General features: G+C 36.4%; 1 long non-coding RNA gene across 1 annotated transcript in view; it reads left to right on the plus strand.

The window, feature by feature from the left end:
* The window catches only part of LOC137045633 (uncharacterized), a 39,838-nt gene extending 28,703 nt beyond the window's left edge, over nucleotides 1-11,135 (plus strand). The window contains exon 4 of the long non-coding RNA XR_010898819.1: nucleotides 10,998-11,135. This is a non-coding gene — a long non-coding RNA (uncharacterized lncRNA). The remainder of the gene's footprint in view (nucleotides 1-10,997) is intronic.
* Nucleotides 11,136-11,504: the final 369 nt, after the last annotated feature.

Raw genomic sequence — 11,504 nt, forward strand, 5'->3', positions numbered from 1 at the left:
ATATATATATTTTAAATATTTCTGTGAGTAGCTAAAATATCCAAATGTTCCTAATTAAAAAATACCCCGCAACATGCATCAGCCCTCATTACCCACACTGTCTATCACAGGGTCAAAGCCTAGGGCTCTTACTCTCTCACTCTCTCTCTCTCTCTCTCTGTACACACACACACACACACACACACACATACATACTCTCACTTTCAGACATAAACACGCACACACACTCGTGGGAAATATTGTTGTGAAATGGCCCCAGGAAGTGTTTGGAAGTCAACAGTAGTGCATAAATAATGAATTTATCTCTTGCACACACCCTGTTGTGACAGTTTGTCTTGTACATTGCTCTCTGATTTAGAGAGGTGAACAGGGATTGTAGGAAAATGTCGGATGAGAGAATAAGGCCATTGGGAATGAAAGATGAAAGAATGTGTTTGAGAGCTAAATGCAGTTATCACCCAGGATAGTGGAGGGCGGCTGCTGCTTGCACAGCTGTTTCATAAAGGGATAATTCACTGATAATGTGATTGGCTTTTGGCCACACTGTCAACATGCCAGCTAGGTGGCTCAGATACAAACTTGTGGGGAATTGTGTGTGTGTGTGTGTGTGTGTGTGTGTGTGTGTGTGTGTGTGTGTGTGTGTGTGTGTGTGTGTGTGTGTGTGTGTGTGTGTGTGTGTGTGTGTGTGTGTGTGAGCCTGTTTATGTGGTTTATGAGGACACAAATTTGTATAACTACATGGGTATGGTATTACACTATAAAGGTGGTTTATGAGGACATATCAAATGTCCTCATAATTCAAACGCCTTAAAAACATACTAAATGATGATTTTCTGAGAAAGTAAAAATGCAGAATGTTTCCTGTGATGGGTAGGTTTAGGGGCAGGGGCAGTGTAAGGGGATAGAAAATACGGTTTGTACAGTATAAAAACCATTACGCCTATGGAGAGTCCCTGTAAACCACATAGACCAACGTGTGTGTGTGTGTGTGTGTGTGTGTGTGTGTGTGTGTGTGTGTGTGTGTGTGTGTGTGTGTGTGTGTGTGTGTGTGTGTGTGTGTGTGCACAAACCATCATGCCTCTCTCTGCATGCTCTGTAATTGCTGTCTCATGCTCACTGTGCTTTCCAGCATTTGAGTTGATTTATACAGCAACAGACACACACGCACCGAAGCACCAGGTGTTCCATCATCACTGTGTCTTTACATAAAGTTTGCTAACTTTTATTGCCTATTATTTTCTGAGCCATAATACGTTTCTTTACTGTAGTTGTAAATCCATGTTGAGATGCAGGATGTTGAAATGTTTGGAAAGTGTGTGTGTGTGTGTGTGTGTGTGTGTGTGTGTGTGTGTGTGTGTGTGTGTGTGTGTGTGTGTGTGTGTGTGTGTGTGTGTGTGTGTGTGTGTGTGTGTGTGTGTGTGTGTGTGTGTGTGTGTGTGTGTGTGTGTGATGCCTTGCTAATTACAGATGGGATAGGAGAAAGTTTAACTGAATGCACGGATGTACAAATTTGTGCTTATACTGATAAGCCAGAATATAGCCAATAACCAAATAGTCGAGATATTTAAGTTTTATACTCAGTTATACTATTACAATATTAATTAATATTAATAATGTAATAATTTGAAATGCCTTTTATATTTTAATTTGATGTTAGTGTTTGTAATTTTGTTATTAGTTTTATTTATTTATTTATTTATTAAGTGTTTTTTTCTCGTTTTTTTACTAATTTTAGTACTTTTTTTTCCTATACCAAGGAAACCTTTCAAATTTTCATTTAAGGCTTATTTATCTTCCATTTATATTATATTTTAGCTTACCATTTTTTTTAAATGTCAATAACAAAACAAAAAATATCCAAAAATCCACAAAAATATTTTTTTTGTCTGAATAATTACAAAATACATTTAATTACATTTTAAACGTGAATTTAGTATGGAAAATTGATATTATTGACAAGTAATATATATTACTTTTGAGATTACATTTAACAATTTTAAATTAGTATTGTTTTAAAGATGACAAAGGTATTTAAATAGAAAATGAACATGTACAAGAAGGTGTGAGGTCGAAGTGTGTATGGGCAGTTTTGCTGATGTCTGACCTGTACAGATTGATCTGTGTGTTTACGGAAAGCCTTGAAACACACTGAAGCACAGAGTCTTTGCCTTGAGTTGAGAGTAATGATGACTGATGATGTGATGAGATTATAGAGACCTCACAAGGCTGATATGTTGAAGAGCAGATAGCCTATATGAGGAAACATGTCTCAGTTGTGTGCTTTACTTTACTTTACTTTATTGTTTATTTTTACAGGGACAATGCACTGCACCAGAGTTAGCTAACAGATCATTTACATCTGCTGTCCCATTGCATACACCACATACAACATCACAATACATATATCCAAAAATGTAATGTAAAAACAAGGAATTTACAACATAGTTATTAGTGGCTGCAAATGTATTCTAATAGTAGCCAGTGCTTAAGCTTGATTTTAAAAACTGTGAAGTTGTCAATGCTTTGGATGTTTGCCGGTAAGGAATTCCATATCCCCACTACTCTAACCGAAAAAGCTGTTTGACTAAAGGCTGTTTTTCTATACTGCGGTACCAAATCTCGCCTAGCAGATGCTCTAGTCATACCGGCACTGTCGTTATAGGCCAGGCGTCCCCTAAGAGGAGGGGGGAGCAAGATTTTGGATAATTTTGTACATCATAATTAGTACATTTTTAAAAATATAACTTTTACAAAATGGTACAATGATGGTATTTCCTTTTTTTTTTTTTGTCTAGCAAAAAACTTTTATGGAGAGAGTACATAGTGGTAAATGTAGCCTTAATTATTAATATTGCCATAACGAAAGAGAATAATCCATCTTTGATTAAATTGTTGGCTGTCTATTGACCCAAAATAAGAGGCAGCTTTTCAAATATAATTTAGAGTGATGATTATAGTTTTACATTCATATAGGATAAAAAGACAAAATTATTTTACATGATTAGAGCTGGACATGAATTATATTCTTTACACACATATGCATTATAAGATTATATCTTATAATACATATGTGTGTAAAGAATATAATTCATGTCCAGCTCTAATCATGTTAAATAGTTTTGTCCTTTTCTTGTCATATTTCATTACCATTTTCTAAATCATAGCAAATAAACTGTGATAATGTGAGAAATATTTGAATGTGTCTGAATACATATTGTTTTGACTGTATATATATATATATATATATATATATATATATATATATATATATATATATATATATATATATATATACAATTTAGAAAATGGTAATGAAATATGACAAGAACTTGGAGTTAAACTGTGTCAAACTAATTAATCGAAATAGATTAATTAATTAATAGAAAGGTATGTTATGGATTTCAAACAACCAATCAGCTGTCAGCTGTTAAATTTAAGTACACAATTAGATGATACCAATTTAGGTCAACCGATTACCAAGCAATGCTTCAATGTGTACAGTCTGTGGTGTAAAAGGTCACATTAGCAATTAAAGAAAAAACACTTTGCATGGTCAGGTCAAAGTGTCTGAATAATTTTGGTCCCAATTGTACTGGTAGTTAGTTCACTGTAGGAAGAATTTTTGGTTATAATATGTCACAATTATCTTTATTTTGCTATCTTCACTTACATAAACTATAGTGTCCTGCACCCACTCATATTTACAAATATGGATAATTAGGCAAGACAAGTTTATTTATATTGCACATTTCGTACACAATAGCAATTCAAAGTGCTTTACATAGAAATTAATTAAAATAGTCATAACATATGCATAATAAATAAGAATACCGTGTGTAAGAACTAAAATAAAAACAAGGCCAATTAAAACAGTTGTAAAGAGAAATAAAAAAATAAAAAATTTAAAATAAAATGGTGAGAAATAAATCCCTATTTTCCTGATTCTAAATTCGGGTACCCCTATCTTAGTTGAAGAGATAGAGCAGGTTTGGAATGTCTCCTGGACCTTACAAGTCGGATTAAAACAATTAACAAAAAAATCAACAGTGTGACAGGGTAAAGAGTAAACTTCTTGTTATATAATTAAAAGACACAAGTTCGATACCAGTATCATTACAAGTCACTTTTAAGTAAGCCAGCTAGTAGCCAGGGTGCATATACAATCTTTTTTTGTTTGTTTTCTTCTAAATAACCCTATTGTAAAGACTAAAGAGCCTCATCAGTATGCAGGTATAGAAAAAATGCAGTTGGGTTGCTGGCATCGGGACGGACGTATAGTATCTTGAGAGCAACTTGAAAACAATTCCCTTTTAGGACAGAAATCATTTTCAATTAAATGAGCGGGTGGAACATTTATGAGTGGGTGCAATCCAGTAAAATGCCAGTACAGATGAGTGTAAATAGATAAGTGGAGAGCACTCTTAAGAGCTGTGCCCTGTGCTACTCCATAGAACATTACCTATATCTTCGTCACTACTGGGATGTGATTGGTGATTCCTATGAATAGTGTCGTTCTGTTTAATAGCATGTCATTGACTCTTCCATGTGTGTTTTCTTAGTGTCTAACCTTGAAGAGTGTGCTAAAAATCTCCCAGTATGACCGTGTGTAGTCACCCTCATATCTTGATTCAAGAACCACATTTTTTGCCTTGACTGATCGCTGACATTTCACTCACTCCTGGTTTAATATGTTAATTTCTAGCCTGACCTGCTATTCAATTCCATGTGACCTTTCACAAGCCAGAGTCTTAACTGAGAGGTTTATAAGTGCCATTTATCAGACAGCACGATGGAAGCCACAGTGTAGAAAAAAACCCAGAGAGCTCCTCGCATTGGAAACTGATGAATATACTATCATGCATGGGCAGACATTTTTAAAAACCATTGACATTTTAATTAGCACTGAACTGATGTGAAAATACAGCTCTAATAAGTGTATTTTTAATATGCTCTGTGTGGTAGTTATGAATGCTGTATAAGTTGAAATATGGACAAAATAGAAGGACAGAGTCATACAGCTCAATAAAACCAGTACAGAGCGTAAATAACACATAGAAATGGCACTCCGAAGAGCTATATCTTCTTGCAAAATTACCCATGACACCCCATTTATAGGAACCGAGTTCTAGCCTTTCAACTGCTTTAGAATAAAAAAATGTTTGTCTGTGACCTTTTTTTGTATAACCTACTTTGTTCTTTGTGGATAACAGTTGGTTTTGCTGTGAAAGAGTGCAGTACTGAAAGGCTCTGTTTCAAAACATTTTACATAAGTATTTATGTTTAGACTTATCAGTTCATCAGGCCTTTAGCTTAGCAACATGCTAACGGCAAACTATTGATTTTCTCTATTGACATTTGGTGTTGCTGCCTATGTTACAACCAAATCGGTCACGTGTGTGTGTGTGTGTGTGTGGGGGGGGGGGTCAATCTTGTCAATCATGTCAATCTTGAGTACCTATAGAGCAGTATTGCATCTTTCATCTCTCCGAAAAGTGTTTCGTTTTATTATATTTATAAAAGAAAGATATGCTGTACACAGTCTTTCCGAATAAAACTGAGCAGATTGAGGTGTATCGTGCGGGCAGAGCTAAAGAATGATGACCGTACGCAGCTGTTGCATTGAAAATGTCTGAAAGCTGGGACATCCTTAAACGTCCCCTGGGTTTAATATGAAATAACTAATTTAGTTCAACATATTTTCCCACTGTTTGTGTATGGCAGTTTGAAGTGGTTTTACAATAAACAAATTTAGTTTAGTTTAGAAAGTGGCCAACTAAACAAATGTATTTGAACACACCATACATCGCATGCTCCATTGATAAATTAACTATACGTGATCATGTTGTTTACTTGATGTGCACTTAACCTTTAAGGTTGGGACCGCTCCATCTTTCAGCATTAGAATTAGAAGCAAATCCGGCATAGAACTGGGCCTTGTTTATTAAACAATCGTTGCCGAAATGCAGGGAACTCGCGCAATTCTGTTGCTGCTACGGAAAAACAAACTCTATCCATTGGTCCCTTAATGCTGGGTTTTTTGGGAAGCTGTACAAGGTTGTCTAGCAACCAAAAATACACTTTGGTGACATTGTTGATTTCGTGAAGTCCTGTGACTTACAGACAAGCATTTTGATGGGTGTACTGCTTTCGCTCTCTTGCTCTGGTCGTCTCTCTCGCTCTGGTCGACGGGTGTGCGCACGCCCTTCCGGGAGAATTGGCCTTACGAACCGTACAAGTAAAAATTTGCCTTTGTTGACGTCACGCAGACCCATACTTGGAAAAAAAACTTTCTGAAACTTGTGAGAAACTGGAAGGAGCATTTGGCACAGGAATTATCCATCAAACACAACTTAATTTTTTGAAACTCCGATGTTTCTTATGAATGAGAGAAAGTGCAACGCCCAATATGGCGATGAAGCCCTGCTTTCTAAATTAAATAGCCAATCGCTGATAAGTTAAATCTTCTGTATTTCTGCTTTTCTATATGCGCCATCTACTGTCAGAGAGTGAAATAGTTTTTTCATTCAGCCTCAGCCGAATAGACAAGTCGCTTGCGACAATTGGATCAAATTTTTTTATTTCGAACATTCATGTTGGTGTGAACAGGTATTTATGATTCTTATCGGTTTAGCAACATGCTAAAGTCAAACTCTGTTGGAATGAATTGTTTTCTGTGTGGATTGCTATTTAGGTGGTGGATGAAGTTGCTGCCTACAGTTATGTAGAATCCTCTCTAGTGCTGTTTCATTGTGTTCTCAACTTGTCACTCATTCTAAAGAAAAGTCCAGACAGTTGTGGCACTTCCTGTTCTGTGCCTGAGGAAGAGGAGAATGGTAAGGAGGAAGAGGTGATTAGGAGGCTTGTCTGAAGTGGCAGCAGGTAGTTGGGGAGGTGAGGCACAATTACCCACAGAGACCGAACATGACAACTCCTGTCATGTCTGTAGAAGCTTTCCCCTGAGCTATTTCAGGAGAGAACCACCATAAAATGTCACGTCGTCTCCTTTTCCTGTCTTCCCTCCAACACTTCGCCATGCTGTCCTGTGGCTGAAAGCCCAGACATAGGAAGATGGAGGAACCCAAACGGCCTTGAGGGTTCAAACCATTTAGGATAAAAACAAAACTCTAGGTGAATAGTCTAAGCCATTCACCTTCAAAACTGTGGAAATACTCACATCTCAAGGACACAATATGAATAAGAATTAGTCAGAATTCCATCTACTATTAATTTCTAGGCATAATGAAGCAGTTGATCAGTGTGTACACTTGCGCAGTCATCATTGATTAATTCTTGGCACATTGTCCTCTCTCTGTTTTGTACTGTAGCACTAGCATAGCTGTGACTCAAAAGGAAGAATGACTCCCTCTGAACCCTAAATGGTTGGCCAGGACTGCGGAAAAGATCAAAGTATAGCTGGATCTTTTAGAGGCAGAGTCCCTGGGACTTTGCCCAAATGAGATTCTTGAAGGTTGAGGTCAGTTTTTATTATTCTTATGTCTTTAGACTTTTGTTCAAAGACTTGAGTTGTTGTTAGTAATTTTAATATAGCCTGCCTCTTATATGAGTTAGTCAAATATGAGTATATATTTTAAAGGTTGTGTAACTTTTTAAGTTTATTCTTAGCAAAAAACACTTAGTTCTTTCAAAAAGATATGTGCTCATTAATGTATATTTACTTCTTTCAAGTAATAAAGTATTCTAGTAAGTTTATAATATGCCATTGAAAATACATACGGGTGAGGGGTTTGAATGCCGGTCGCCATGTTGCCCCTCCATCTTGAAAGTACATTAGCCAAAGAGGGACATACCCGTAAATTCAAGCTTCGCCTTTCACGTTTTAACACTCGATGGCACTCGTGGACGAGGTCGAACTGGAAGCCATGTTAATCTTGGACTAAATCGGCCACCTTAGGAGTTAAAACGAAATCGGAATTAAGAGGAACAGAAACTAATATTGACTGGATGGTCATATACCTTTTCACCGCTACATGGGGGAAAATATCACACAGTGTAGCTTTAAAGTTAAATTGAAATTTAATTATTATTTTTATCATTATTGTTATTTACTAAAAAATATTAAGAAACATTTAGGGCCTTATTTGAACAATCTGAGTGCAGGACGCAGGTGCACTTAGGTTGTGTCCGAATTTTTACCAGTTGTACCTGGTTTCTTGATGAGTCACAAGTGTATCTTGGGCATAACATGCTATAAACCAAATTAGACTATCATCTCCCATTCCCTTTAAAAGCCAGTTGTGCTTGCATCATAGTGGAATTTGCAAACCAAAAGGTTGAACCCTCCTCCAGAGAGGAAGTGTACACATGTTGTGCACCTGCCTATATTTGTATATTACTATTAATTAAATACAAAAAAATACTTTAGACCAGGTTTTTGTTGGTCAGTAGTGCAGTCATTTTCTTGTCACAAAATAGCAATTCACCAACAATGATCCTGTACATGTTTTTCAGACCAGCACGCCGAGTCTATTTGCTATTTAAACAATGTTGCACTGTACGTGAAAATGATAACTGCATCAGGCTGAAACTAACAAAAAGCACATCGCGCCTACATCAAATATGAGATCTCCGCACAGTATACGTTTATTAAATACTTTAATTTCAAATCCTCTAAATCCCAGCATCAGCCCATTCAGAAATACCAATTTGTTGGCAGAAACCTCTAAACAGCACTTCCCTTTGTCAGCAAAATCCTCTAAGTGCACAGAAACCATGAATTGAATCATATGATTTTTAAGATGAATGATGCTGTGCGAAAAGAGACGCCTTTTATTTGCCAAGCTTCCATCGGTAATTCTGCTTTCATCATTATTAATAAATACTAGGGCTGTCAAAATTTATAAGGCGTTAATAACACGTTAACGCAAATTAATTTTAACGGCTCTACTTTTATTTATGCATGATTAACGCAGCACACTTTTTCTGTTTGATCTGTGGCCCATAGTTAGAGAAACTGAGATCTGCCAGATGTAAAGGCTGCAGCAGCAACATTAATAGGGAAAGAAAAGGGTTAACAATAACATTACTCTAAAACAAGTGCAGTTATAGCCTACATAAGCTACCATATTTTCTGCTTAACTTTTATTAGACTCCAGGTTGAAAGAAAAGTATGTTTTTTCCCTGAGCACATTCTCTGCAGTCCGAGCGCGATGCACTGCAAGCTCCCTCTCGCTCAGGTAAATCATTAACACCATCATTGCTTACAGTACATGTGTTTTATTGAACTAAATACATTACGATCGGCTAAAACGAATACGCAGGATACTTTTCTGAAGTCGAGTCCGTGTTCTTCAAACTGTTCACGTGAATCAGAGTACTGCACGGGTCGACCCTCAAATTTAGCTGAAATGGGTGCAAAACATCCAACTTTGTCAGATACGGTTGCGGGTCGGGTCGGACAAGAGGGAAACACTGGTCTAACACGGGTTTGAAACAGTCACGTGCAAACGTAAAAATAATGCATGTTTTTAGGAACACATCTACAAAAATATATCTTGTCAGTATTTCAAGTTAATAAAATAATTTAAAAAGAATATAATAGGTTATTTGTGCTCGCGCCGCCGCGCATCCTCCCAGGATTCTCTCACTTTCAAAAAATCACACAAGGCTTCAAGGGGGTCGCACTCCGGACGCGAAGCTCAGCGCCGGACGCACACATTAAATAGCCTGTATAGGCCTACTCGCAAGCTCAGTTTTGAATCCACTTCTGACAGAAGAGCTGCACGATGTGTGCATCTTGTCGCACATGGTGAAATCATTACATTGGCGCTCTGTGGCGCGGCAGGATTTAGAAAAACTTCCTGAGAACTTCCTCTGAGTGTTGTTTCACTAATAATGAACTTACATTTGCATAAAGCATGCATATTTGTCCATACCCATGTTATAGATGTAATAGAGTATAAAAACCTTAAAAACATATTATTTAAGGTACATTTAGAACTGATAAAAATGTGTTGATTAAATCGCAATTAATCACGAGTTAACTCATGACAATATGCGATTAATCACGAATAAATATTTTAATTGATTGACAGCCCTAATACATACCTATGAATTGACTAATGTGACATTTTTGAAAATAAGGCATTTCAATATTTCAAAGTGAAATTACTGAAGCTAAACATAAAGGAGCTTGGTAAAAATGGCGTTTGAAAAACGTTTTTGCATCTGAACTCTTCATACTACAATGAATGTTAATATATGTATAGTTATTTATAGAATTAGTTACATATTTAATTATTGTTCTAAAATATAATTTATATCTGTTTTATTTAATTATATATATACACATTCAGCATTACTGGTACAGGCATCATGTCTAATTAAAGTGTTAAGATCTGGTGATACAAAAGTGCTATATTTAGCCGTAATTTCCTTGGTTTCTGTATTCAGTGCAAATGAAATCCATGTGTGAAGTGGAGGTGTAAAGAGAACACAGGAGAAAACGAGAGAAACGTGTGACTGCAGGTGTTAAGGATCAGTGAAACTCCACGCTTTAAATGGGAGACCTGACTCTCCCTGTACTTTTAGGAAACACCTTCAATTTAACTCTACCGCTCCAAGACATGCTGACAGATGTGGCATCTCTGCTGGGTATCTTGTTGACACTCTACTGGAACAGAGACAGCTCTTCCTCATGTCTGAATGATTCACTGTTGTTTGGATTTGGAGCTTTACCACATAAATCTGAACCACATAGCTTGGTTAATCATTTCTGGACTTAACCTGTGGATCCCAGTTAAATATACTTGTATTTTTATTTTATAATTGACACAAAGCTTAAGGATGTGTGCTCCTTTTACAACTGGCAGATGTAAAAAAAAAAAAAAAAAAAAAAAACTAAAAAAAAACACACAAAAACACTGTAGCAGAATACAATAGCTAAAATGCAATTTGCTGGACAACATGCTATACTATTGATTTCCTACTGAATCCAATACTGGATTGTTTTTTTCCCTTCGTATCTTCATCTCTCACAGGTCTCTGGCAGTGTATAATGAGCCTGACGCAAGGGCACTGAGGTCAGGGCTGTACGGTTCAGCTTCCATGATTGTGTAATGTACCATCAGGACCAGACTTCCTGGAGCAGAAGACAAATAGTCACATCAGCATGAGATCAGAGCACAACATATATGTGTTATTATGTAATTAAGGGAAGTATTTCCCTTTCAGAAATATGTGCTGGTAAAGCTCAGACACTAAGAATGAATTTCGCAAATAGTGCTGTTTATTTTATTTTCACATGATGTCAGCGTTGTTTAAGCACTCGTTAAAATATCAGGAATGGATCATACTGATTCTTGTGTTGTTTTTTTACAAACAAACAAAATGTGTCATGATATTGATGAAACTAGAAAAGCCTGCTTACTTATTTAAAAAATGTTTTGTGTTAATCATTTCAATTTTAACAAAGAACATAAAAATAAATAAACGGCAAGAATAATTGTCAATTAAAAATCAGTTTTTCATTAAAGCTACACTGTGTA

This window comes from Pseudorasbora parva, chromosome 17, assembly GCF_024679245.1.
Source record: "Pseudorasbora parva isolate DD20220531a chromosome 17, ASM2467924v1, whole genome shotgun sequence".
Taxonomy (NCBI): domain Eukaryota; kingdom Metazoa; phylum Chordata; class Actinopteri; order Cypriniformes; family Gobionidae; genus Pseudorasbora; species Pseudorasbora parva.